The 13,246-nt window shown below is 33.4% G+C and overlaps 1 long non-coding RNA gene across 1 annotated transcript; it reads left to right on the forward strand.

Moving 5' to 3' along the window:
* Positions 1 to 732: 732 nt before the first annotated feature.
* Positions 733 to 8,587, forward strand: LOC138713740 (uncharacterized). Its single transcript, XR_011335981.1, has 2 exons — positions 733 to 6,678; positions 7,027 to 8,587. It is a non-coding gene; the product is annotated as an uncharacterized lncRNA (long non-coding RNA).
* The last annotated feature ends 4,659 nt before the right edge of the window (positions 8,588 to 13,246 follow it).

A 13,246-nucleotide genomic window follows, 5' to 3' on the forward strand; every position in this document is an offset into this window, starting at 1 on the left:
CTATTTATGTTATACTCTTCATACAGTATTGATTTAAGACACTTGATCCTGAAGGAAATTTGAAGGAAACAGAAAAATTCTAATCCTTGAGAAAGGGTCTACCATTACATTATAACGTACAGCTTTTATAGTTTTCTCATAGTTTATTGTGAATATTTTCAAGGAAATTCTGTGGTCATCTGAATTCAAGAGAATATAATACTGAGATCCATTTACATATTGTCTGAATACTTAACAGTGTGCCGTAATTGGCGTAATTTTGATCTTATGTAGATCGATAGAATTGAATATGGAAACTTGTTCTGTTAGCAATTAATGCATTGTCTTGTATTTACTTTTGATTGTATTTCTAATGTTGTTTTTATACAAGACAAAATACATGCAAAGTTCGTATTTTGTGATAGAATAGCATTTATTCTATAGCAAGGTATAATTTTGTTACTTCCTCCTGTATTTGGTAGACATGTTACATACTGTATGTACATATTATTTAAAAATAGTTATAATTTCAAGGCGATATATATTATTTTTCTCCATTAAATGAATTGTTAAACTAGGCAGGAAGTTTTGACTTAGGCTTCCACGGCTGGTGTTTATAGGTTGTAGGTTTCTGGCTTTTTACCGCATTGTCATTGTTGTCTAAAAACTGACATTTTGACCATCTTATTGTGGTCTTCTTCAGAATTACAGTAACTTCTGACTGGTGCTATATAACATCCTCACTAGCAGTCAGAAGTCACTATAGCTCTGAAGAAGACCACAGTAAGATGGTCGAAACATCAGCTTCTAGAAACCAATAACGATGCAGCAAAATACCCGGAAACTACAACCTATAGGCAGGAAGTTACTTGAAAAAATGCTATGCTTGGTTGAAAAGAATAATAAGGATCCTTTCCAGTTATCTAAAAAGTAAGAAGTAACTTTATTTGCTATATTTTCTTCATTTTTCTACACAAAAATTCTGCCACTGGTTTATTACACAAGAATGGGATTTTTTTGCATCATCATGAAGAGTTTGTTTCTTACTGTTTTGGTAGTCATGTTATAGTAAGCATTTTCCTGTAACTCTGCAAGATTACCAGATATTAACCAGCGGATTATTGGTTATGGTTATCTTCAGCAAACCATGATAATTGATGAGTTGAAGGAGTCCATCGCAGATACTGTGACAGAATATTCTAGAACATGAACTCAGAGTGCTGTATAGATGCTGTTACTTGTACAAGAAGAAACTGATGGAAATATACAACTTTTACGGTGAAGTTTTGGCAATAGATGGTCATGCAAAAATTCCCATTTCTTGTGTAATATGCCAGCACCAGCATTTGTAAGATTGTGTAGAAAATGAAGGAAATACAAACAATTAAAGCTACCTCTTACTTCTGAAACACCCTATATATCTATTTCTCCTACTGTCCCGTGATCTTTCTCACAAGTTGGTTTATCCAGCAGTAATCCATGAAGGTTACATTTGAGAGATAACTTGACTGAATTATATAATTTAACGCAATTTCTTGCATACGTGTTTTTTGTTAGTGTAGTAATATGAAAGGAGGTTGAGCAGTTATCGTTATCTATATTAATAAGTTTTGAGGTTATATCTTAACTTTTATCTCAAGCTTTGTTTCAATTCAGATTCTAACATTGTTTTGGGTTTACTTTTCCAGATAGCAGCAGTGATGGGGATACCAAACGTTGGTCTGGTTGGTCAATGACTCGAGGAGAAGTATTGGCAGGCTTGGATCCTTCAGATTTCATGGTTGTCAAGAAAGAATCTAAATCTTCATCAAAGAACAGCCCTCGGAAAAGCACAACTTCTCGTGCTCGAGGAGTATTCCCTTGTGAGCGATGTGGAAGATCATATGTGCGTAAAGATTCCCTTCAACGTCATCTGCAATGGGAATGTGGCAAGGAACCTACCTTTCAGTGTCCATTTTGTCCACAGCGTTGCAAACGCAAAGCACACCAAATCCGTCATATTCGAAGGCAGCACAGTGATATGATCAGTCTTGTGGATCCCAAAGATCACGCTGGAATTGTGGAAGCTATAAGTGAATGAGATATAATGTAAATTTTTTTAACAGATTTACCATAATTTACCGTATTTAAAAAGGTTAATATAAAAACATTAATAAACCATGATATGAAAACATAAGTAATTACATCGTCATTTTGTGTGCCATTTTTAATTTGTTAGCAAAAACCTGATTTCACTGATGAATTCACAATTTATAGTTCTTTAGGCATATGCATCATTAATGAACTTATTTTCACTATGTAACAAATTTCTGTCAACAGATTAGGCATCCTCATTCATATTGTCAGGGTAGTATGTTTACTTTGCAAATTATTTATTTATTAGTATGTTGATATCTATCTGTCGCAAGTGTGTGTGTACGTGACCAATGGCACCCAATGCAATTTGACTTTTCATGATAGAAATATTTTCTTTGTGATGTAATTACTGTCACTGTCGCTTGTGTATTTGAATTATTGCAGTTACAAAACAAACAATTTTAGTGGGGAGATGTGGTATTTTCGTCACTTGAACATGTATTGTTTCCAATAAATAACTAATGATTAATAAAATAAAATAAATAATAAATACCTTTAAAATATTAGCCACAGTACTCCATTGGCTTCTTTTGTCGCATTTGTTGTCAAAAGATGCACATACCCTATTTATACAAGGTTGCAATATTGTGTTGTGGCCATTTTCCCAATGGAGTAAGGATGGCTAACTTTATTTTTGAAAGAATGAAAAATATATGCAAATATTCAAGATTCTCTATAACAACAATTTAGATACTGTCACCATTAATATTTTGAGTTACTTCGGTCTACTGATTTTTATTTCCTTTGCACTTAATTAGTAGAACATATAAGAAATAACTGAGCCTTTGAAGAACAAGAGACTCGTCATTGTGCATTTCATGATGGTATGGTACATAAAAGTCCTTGTTGAGTCACTTGGACAAAGAACATGAGATGAGTTGACATACTTCACTTTTTCCAAGTGGCTAGATACTACAATAATTGTAATATGTGTAATAATTTCATATGATCAGTAATTTTGTGACATTCTTGCAATCATGTGAGAGCAAATAACACGAGTAAACAGTATGATGAAGATCAGTTGGAGACATCATAATGGTAAACGTTTAAGCTATGCATGTATTCTGTATTTATACATTTTGCTTTAATTTAGAATTTACTTAACACCGCTTGCTTCTTCTGATTTGTATTGCTATTTTAAAATGATTAAATGTGCATTTGAGACAAACTGTATAAGCTGTGATATGATGTGAAAAGTTAATTTGGTACAATGTTACATACATGTGTGTGTGAATTATTACTAAATTACACTTTCTTTATGATAGTCTCGAAGCGCCCTCATTATTCATGACTATTATTATTCTTAATTTATTTAAACAATAATAGTATGAATTCGAATTACAAGTCACTCATAATGAAAAAGTTACACGAGAAATAACATTTTAAACATGTGTAATATTATTTTTCGGGAAAAGACAGTTATTTATGCTTACCCATCTTACATCCATTATACTCATGCCCAAGTGCACAGATTTCTTGATCACATGTGCATGCACAGTTGAATCATAATGTTGATATATAATTTTAGTGAGTAGTTCCTTTACACTATAGTTTAGCTATAATGTTAGTTTTGTGAATGTGAAAAATTGAATCATGCAGGCCGAGTCAAAACTATGAGACTGACAATCCTGCCATCTCTTGGCACTACAGTCTTGTAAATAATCTTTCGTATAACTAGTGAATTATTTATTTAAGGAAATGGAGAAATCTTAAAGCAAGGAGATGCACTATCACCTTTACTTTTTAACTTGGCTCTAGAATATGCCATTAAGAAAGTTCAAGATAACAGAGAGGGTTTGGAATTGAACGGGTTACATCAGCTTTTAGTCTAGCAGATGACACGAATATGTTAACATAAAATCCACAAACGATTAGGGAAAACACGGAAATTTTACTTGAAATCAGTAAAGTGGTAGGTTTGGAAGTAAATCCCAAAAAGAAAAAAATATATGATTATGTCTCGTGATCAGAATCTTGTACAAAATGGAAATATAAAAATTGGAAATTTATCCTTCAAAGATGTGGAAAAATTCAAATATCTTGGAGCAGCAGTAACAAATATAAATGACACCCGGGAGAAAATTAAATGGAGAATAAATATGGGAAATGCCTATTATTATCCGGTTGAGAAGCTTTTGTCATCTAGTCTGCTGTTAAAAAATCTGAAAGTTAGAATTTATAAAACAGTTATATTACCGGTTGTTCTGTATGGTTGTGAAACTTGGACTCTCACTTTGAGAGAGGAACAGAGATTAAGGGTGTTTGAGAATAATGTTGTTAGGAAAATATTTGGAGCTAAGAGGGATGAAGTTACAGGAGAATGAAGAAAGTGACACAATGCGGAACTGCACGCATTGTACGAGGCGCATCCATAAAGTAACTTTCCCACTCGTCCCACAGCTAGCAAACCATATGTTGTGCGTAGTGACTGCATATACGTGATAGAGTAATGTCCTGGCATGGCACATGCGCTAACGGAACTTCCCGAGTGCTCTCAGTAGCTTCGTTGAATTGGTTGAAGATGGACGTTCCTATTCCAGCTCCCGCTGTGTGAAGTGCGGTCAGTGATAAAGATTTTGAATGCACAGGGCATAGTGCTGATTGAAATTGATCGCCAGCTGTCAGCTGGGCCTAATGTCATGAACAAGCAGATGGTGCGTTGCTCCACAAGTCGTCTGTGATGATGGTTGGCCTCCCACTGCGCTCCTTGTCATGCACATTTTGGCATCCTGCTGAAAATTGTCTACAGCAGCACTGCACCATCGGCTTGCCCATAGACCTGGCACAGCTGACGATCTATTCCAATAGGTGCTATGCCCTATGCATTCAAAAACTTCATCACTGATCGCACTTCACACGAGGCGGGAGCTGGAATAGGAGTGTCCATCTTCAACCAATGCAACAAAGCTACTGAGAGCACAAAATGTCCTCCATTACTTTCTGTACACATAGTTCAGCAATTTATGAAGTTCTGAGACACTTGCTCGAGCTCATACTCACTAACATTACATATAGCTGTGTGTAACATTTCTTCTTATCGAGAACGGAGCCTGTTTCTTGTCACATATAACTTTACAATGCTATGTTTTCAGTGGTTGTGTAGTGTTTGGAAAGTGCTGCCATGACTTGGGTATACACAATTCACAGACTTCTTCTTTAGTAGGTACTATCTTGCAACAAGTAAAATGTATTGCTGTACAATGTGTTTAATCATGTTTAAAAGTACGTATTTATCATTAGAGTTCAGACAGCTGACTGAGCATGGTGCAGCAACTATTAAGGAAAACCCTCCCACACATTGTGTCCTAACCTTAATCTAAGTTGCTGGTATTCTTAGTCGCGAGATTCCTATGTAGCTATCATTGCGTTGAGTTTTTCTGGTCTCATGTATAGTGTCCCATTACTGCAACCAAATACTCTCTAACATTAATACTGGAAAGTTCACAATAAGAGAGGCGAATGACTCATCAGTGCTATCTAGCGGCAGGGAATGTTGACAGTGAGGATAACGTGACACATAGCGCGGTAAACTGTTTCTAACAAGAGTTTTGTACTTCAACACGTGGTGTAAGTCGTAAGGATTATTCTCTTGGTTGTTCCACAAAATGTCAGGGAAAAGTGGAATTGTTTGTTCTGTGTTCTTCTGTAAAGACTACGCTTGGCAAAAAAGATGCTAGATCGTTCTTCAGATTTCCGAAAGATACAGATAGGTGAGTGAGTAGTCATGTAAATACGAGTAGTCTATTACTTTTCTGCCACAGGATGATGATGATGATTATTATTATTATTATTATTATTATTATTATTATTATTATTATTATTATTATTATTATTATTATTATTACAGTAGAGGAGACAGTAGATAACTTGTTCTGTGACCTTATCATGTGTTGTGGCTATCACCAATGGGTATGGAGAAGGAAGATAATTAGTCTGAGATGAACTTTCGTGTCAGTAGATTCGTATAATTTTAATCATGAAACAAACTCTCTTTCAGTTAGCTCATTGTTTTCCCCACTCGCACGATTCACATGACAGGTCTCGTGTCCTCACCATCATCATCATCATCATCATCATCATCATATTATTATTATTATTATTATTATTATTATTATTATTATTATTACTGTTATTTGTTTTTGTCTTATAGATGTGCCATATGGGTAAATAAATGTAAAAGACAGGACCTAGACGAAACGTTTAAAACTAGAGGAACAGAGTATCTGTACAAAAATCACAGAATATGTTCAGATCACGTTAGATTATCGGACTTCAATAACCCTAATTTGAAAAGTCAGGGGTAAGTAAAAATAAGGTGTAATTGGAAAAGTACCGAAGTTTCAAATGAGTCATAGACCTGTTAATTTTTAATATTTTTTTTTAATAACAGACTGAAGAGAACAGCTATTCCTTCACTGAATTTAACAGCTCCTTCTTCCGAAAATATGGGTCAAAATACGATGAAAGAACTGCGAAGGTCCCCAAAGAAACGCATTAGACCTTCCATCGAGGAGGCGACAGGTTCTCCGATTCCAGACAGAAACGACGATAGTCCTCTACCAGGTACCTCATAATCAGATAGTACATTAGCAATAACATGTTCTCTGTGCTAAGTGAATCAGTTATTAAACTGCATAAAACTACTTTACTTCCATCATACCAAACACAATTTCTTTATAGTTTCTCCATATAAAATACTAAACGTCATGACTTTTTCAAACTAAATAGACGCATATTGTGATACGTAACATAAAAATACGAATTATTGATTTTGTGAAGAAAGTGTGTGAACTCATGTTTTCTCATAAAAACTGATTCAGTTATTTATTCGCAAAATATTATTTACCTAGCCCTAAACTTTGAAGACGTTATTAATATTTCACTAAATTAAGTCCCTATTTATTTTTTAAGATGCAAGAAATCCTAAAAGGTCAAAGATGGCTCAAGATCTTCAGATAAAGACACTTTCTAAGAAATTGATTGCAGCTCAAAGGTTGGTATTTAAACACAAAAAAAATTATTTCATCTCTTCGGGCGGAAGTGAGAGCTCTGAAGACAACCAGTTCAAATACTGATTTAATCAAAATTGTTTCTAATGATGAATTCATTATGTCGCAAGTGCGCTTAAAAAGAAAGAAAAAAATGGGAAGGCGGTATTACAGATGTCTCCGATTTGGATGTAACTGTTGATGACAAAAATGTACAGCATACAAATAAAGAAAACGTGTTGTAAGAAAATGCAAGGGCTTATGTGGCAGGTTGGGTGTGTAGCAGAATAAATCACGAAATTTGTCGAAGAAATTTATCTTGTAAAGAAAACCCCAACGATGACGTAACAACGCACATCGCAAATAAAAAATACTGTAAAGATTCAAAAATTGTTTTCCCTAATGATGTTTCTCTAATGCTCAGCCAATTGTGTTCTGATTTTTCAAAGAAATTGATCATGTTATTTGTAAAACTAGAACTGGTGTAAAAAAAGAACTAGTTAAAATGGTAGTGCTCCCTGTTAACATGTCCATTTGCAGTGACTGTGCCAATGTCTTCATTGATAAATATTTCAATGTGTTAATAAATTGTTACATCAAAAATAAAATTGAGAACCATACAGCTAAAAAACAAAACAAGCGATGTATGAAAGCTGCTAAAGTCATGCACAACTAAATTTCATCAAATTTGATAATATGAGAATTTATCAATTCATTTCTATTCTAATAACTTTGTAATTTGTTATTAATTAAAAATGTTATGAACAAAGTGACTCTAAAGTATACTATTTATTGCTTTGCAGCTTATTGAAATCAAATGCACACCTCTCCTCTTTTCTTCACGTAACCCAGCACAACGCACGGAGTGTGCGAACGTTTCAAGCCGCTAGATGGCAACACTGTTACTTTTCGCCACCGCTTGCAATGCTAAACAGGAAAGCTTTCCAGTATTAATGTTAGAGAGTATTTGCTTCAACATGTTAGAACATAATGGTAGACATCTCTGAGCAATTGTTCGAAATTCAAGTAAGATTCTCTTCATTTCCGCGAATAAATAATTCACTAGTTACGCGAAAGATCATTTGCCATGCTGTAGTACCATGAGATGGCTGGAACATTATCTGTGAGAGTTGATCTACTTGCGAGACTGTAGTACCGAGAGGTGGCATGAGTGTCATTTTGACTCTGTATTATATTATAATGTTAAATCTTGGAACTACCCATAAAATTACCAAACATTTCCGGGAGGGCTGAGTTATTTCTGAGATAGGTAAATGGGTATGAAAATATGAACAAAAATGAGTAGTTTATGACAATAAACATGTCTGCTACAGTAAAATCATATGGTACATAAGATGTAGATTGAAACTTGCGAAATAAATCTCACAATTTAGTGATAGTTTATTGCAGTAAGTATAAAAAATAAATTATGTAAGTTTATGACGAAATTGTATATGACATCTGAAATATATTTATCTCACTTAGTACTGTAGATGACTTGAAATTATTTGTACCACTTAGTATAATTCTTAAATATAAAATTAAGATCAAGTAAATTGCTAAGATTGTCAGATATTTTCGTAATACATGTGTGTGGGAAGAGCTTTTAAATATTTTGGGCGTCATAATATGGAAAATCATTCTCATTGAACGTCACTGTGATTTCGCATTTTAACACTTAAGTTTTTGTTTCCTTTCAATTTACAACTGTATAGATTTCTTTTGTTCCTTTCAGGCAAATGCAGGAATAAAATTATCATACATGCATTCGTCATTTTGTTCTTTGTTATCACAAACCACTAATTTGCACTAATTAGATTTTGTAGTTGCTAAACACCATTAAATAAACAGATAAATGATAATTTGTTTTGATAAGAAAAATTGTTATTTATTCCACTAGTTTCATACGATAATTCGATATCCATTCCTTGCGAAGATTTATTTTTACCAATGTGCATATAATTTTAATCCTAATAAAAAATTTGTTTTCCTTTACCTGTTGATACCTTTTTTTTTTAATTAATTTTGTGTTCGTTTGAATGTTGATCATGAAATATTTTGTCATTGATAAAAAAAAACACACAAACAAATGAAAATGTATTTTAGACATGCTTACTATGTTTGTGTGGGTGAATTTTGCTATTTAACAGTTATTTTTGTTCGAATAACGAAAGAGTGATTGTAATTTTGACTCTTAAGAAGAAAATTAGAAGAAAATGATCATGGCATATATAATGCAATTCTTTCTATGTGGTTGTTCACTATGGTCGCACAGCATGCTTGGGAATAGCCTTGAAGAAAGAATCATTCATGAGTTTCATGAAATTTAGATGAAGAGATAAGTTTTCATCATCAGGATTTGAATTTAAGATCTTTGAAATACATAGCTAATAATATGAATTTTTGGATTATATATTCCTAATGCAAAGAGATATCGTTAATTAAGACCTTCCTGGACTCTGCTAGTCAGTGTCTAATTTCACTTCTGTAAGGAGTAACTCATTATTATCAACAATAGAATTACATGATCAAGAAATGACTAGTAAGCTTGTTTTCCGTCATCTCATGCAGAGACATGGCTGTTTTACATAGGGTAACAGTCGCTCTACAATATGGAATTATCTGGTTTTACTTTTCATTTAAAAATCTGTACATCTTGATTACATAACTTTTAACACTGTATCGTCGACCTGGTTGGCGAGTTGGTATAGCGCTGGCCTTCTATGCCCAAGGTTGCGGGTTCGATCCCGGGCCAGGTCGATGGCATTTAAGTGTGCTTAAATGCGACAGGCTCATGTCAGTAGATTTACTGGCATGTAAAAGAACTCCTGTGGGACAAAATTCCGGGACATCCGGCGATGCTGATATAACCTCTGCAGTTGCGAGCGTCGTTAAATAAAACATAACATTTAACACTGTATCACTTCGGAATATGTATAATAAGACTTTCTTGTGTTAAATTCTAACGTGGCTTGTTTACATGTTTCGACCTTTTATGGGCCATCCTCAGAACTGGTCTACATTACACCACACAAACACACCCTCACAGGAAACAAAACAAAACACGCCAAGACCAACAGCGACCAGTTTCTGAGGATGACCCATAAAAGGTCGAAACATGTAAACAAGGTACATTAGAATTTAACACAAGAAAGTCTTATCATACATATTCCGAAGTAAAAATCTATCTATAGATTTAAACCCATGAATCTCGAATTTAATGACAGACTTTCATTTTGATAATTACAGTCTTGTTAAATCAACTATGCTAATTTACTTATCATATTAATGATTTTAATGGAGAGCTCCCTTTACAAAATTGTTTTGTAGTAAAACACGACCATCTTAAAGAGTGAGTTATTTTTAATGAGTAGAAGTGCATAATGGCTGCCGAAAATTATTATAAAGAGTAAAATGTTGAGATTGCAGATATTTTCCATTTCTGTAATAAAGATGTAATTAAATTCAAAATTTCTTATCAGAGAGCAAAGTATGTTATTTTGATATTTGTTATTTACAATATTGAAATTTAATATCCAGGAAATTATCTCCATTACACATGCATATACAGTACTTTATTTTTCTACAGTTTGTTGACGTTTTAAATGTTGCATAATGAAATATTTTTGTAAACAGTTATTTAGGTGAAGTAATTTTTTTGGACGCAGTTTCATATCAACACTTAAATTACCTAACATATCTCTTTCTTTCTTTTTTGTTATATTAATTCTGAAGAGGGTGTATTTTCACCTGACTTATAATAAAAATAAAAAAAATTATATCTAACTTTGTATGTTTTCAACATTCCAGTTACTGGTAATGTATTGGTAACCCAATTTTGTGTAATATTTAAATGCTGAGAAGTATGATAAATGTAGTTATATAACATGAACTCTGATTCTATCAAAATAGATAATATTAGAGTAGGTCCTGACATATCTTAATGTTTCTGTTTCAGAATGCATGAATAATGGAGGAACAAAACCTTGGTGTGGTTGGTCCATGAGGGCTGATGTTGTTGAGACAGGGTTTAATCCCTTTCAAGATCTTGTAGTTAATGCTGTTGAGCCAGTATCTGAGCCTATGATTGTATCACTTGAAAGCATCAGCCCAAATACCAAAAGGGAGTTTTTTTGTGAACAGTGTGGAAGGTCTTATATGCGTAAAGGTTCCCTTCAACGTCATAAGCAGTGGGAATGTGGCAAGGAACCTACTTTTCAATGTCCGTTTTGTCCGCAACGTTGCAAGCGTAAAGGGCACCATATTCGTCATATTCGCAGGCGACACAGAAATATGCTTATTTTAATGGATAGAAAAAAATCATCACAAAATTAAGTGTATGGTATACCAGTGCACAGTATAGAATGGAGGTATGTAATTATTGGTTATTTGTGTATAATTGAATAGATTATCCACAATACTCTCGAGAAATTTTAATAGTGTTAATTTTTTTCACATTTAAACATGTTTTGCCTCTTGTATTTAATAAAGGATTCATTAGTTATTTGCCATATACATGGACTTCAGTTATTACAAGTCACAGAGAATATAACGTAGTTTTTCTGCATTTAATTTGTGTTAATATGCTCTCATAGTTTGCAAATGGAATTTAATCCTTTGTAAGTATCTCTTTGTAATACTCAATTGGTGTTTGATGATACTGGGGACTTTGGAAAGATTGTTGTGTTGACTTTGATAATGCGATTTGTACTTCTTTCTCTACATATCACATTTATATATTATTTTAAGGTAGACCTAATGACTGTTGTATTTTCACCAAGAAGGCTGAAATTTGTTGGTAGAAGGGAATTATTTATATCGTACTCCTTACCATATTCATTCAGACAATTAATACATTCTTTTTTAAAATAATTAATTTAATTTAATTTATGCTGTACCATATTGCATGCTGCATGTCTATAAGATCATCCAGTGAATGCTACCGATACTGGGAAGCAAGAGGTCATATGGATTAATGGCAACTATGCCAAAATCCTGCCATTGGAAAAGTGGGGGGGGGATGTTGATGTATATAAAGTTCATTCAGGTCATTATCAGTATTCATGAACAAGACTTTTTTTTTAGTATGTTTATAATGAAAGTTGTGAATGGACATCGATTTTAATGAGAGATATCGTGTGTGGTATAAGTTTGGTTCATTTTATTTTAGTTTATTGCTTGAGGAATTTATTATTGATGGTGACTACTCATCTGAATCTCTGTTGTTCTTTTTGATATGAGACTTTGACTGTTCTAGACTCAGTTTATATTAGCTGAAGTTTGTATTTCAATATATGATATTTGTCTTGTTTGTTGGTGATAAATTACTGTGTTTGAAACAGCACCACTGATCCTCACTAGGCAGGCATATAATTTGTTGTTGTTTGGAAACAGGTGTCATCCCATTTTTTAATATATACTTGACATTTTAATATTTATTTATGGTTTAGTAACATTTTCAACATAAAAAACTATTGTAATTAATGTAAATTGTGAATAAAAATTTTCCATTTTTACATATTAATCCAAACAAAAATATGACATTCGTGCTTACTTAAATTAAAACATGCTTATTTCACAAAGCTTTTCTATATTATCGGTAGTAAGATAAATTTTCTAAAATAATAATGATGATAATAATAATAATAATAATAATAATAATAATACATACCTCCCCCTCTCCCTCTCTCCTCTGTCTCTGTTCCTCCTCCCCCCCTTCTCTCTCTCTCTCTCTCACACTCACACACACACACACACACACACACACACACACAGTGACAGGAAGAAATTTTCGGATAGAGGTGTGTGGTATTTAGTGCAGCAGTGCATTTAACAAACATCAAGAGATATTTGTTGCTTGATATTTGAACTATGCTACTGCCCTCCACTCGAAAAGTCGTCGTCTTCCTAACAAGTATTAGGCCAAATGGCCTGTTACGGTCTCAAACTAGAATTTTCAGTCCATCTCTTGATGAACTAAATCTTGGCAATGTTGTATCAGCTGTTTTAAGCTGTCCTATGGGTAGTTTTTTCAAGTATTAGGGTTTTAAATTCATTTATGCAATACATATTTCATTGGTTTATTTTACGACGTTTTGTCAACTGTGATGATTATTTAGCATCTGAGGAAACTTTTCAAAATA

The sequence above is a fragment of the Periplaneta americana genome, chromosome 14 (genome assembly GCF_040183065.1).
Source record: "Periplaneta americana isolate PAMFEO1 chromosome 14, P.americana_PAMFEO1_priV1, whole genome shotgun sequence".
Taxonomy (NCBI): Eukaryota; Metazoa; Arthropoda; class Insecta; order Blattodea; family Blattidae; genus Periplaneta; species Periplaneta americana.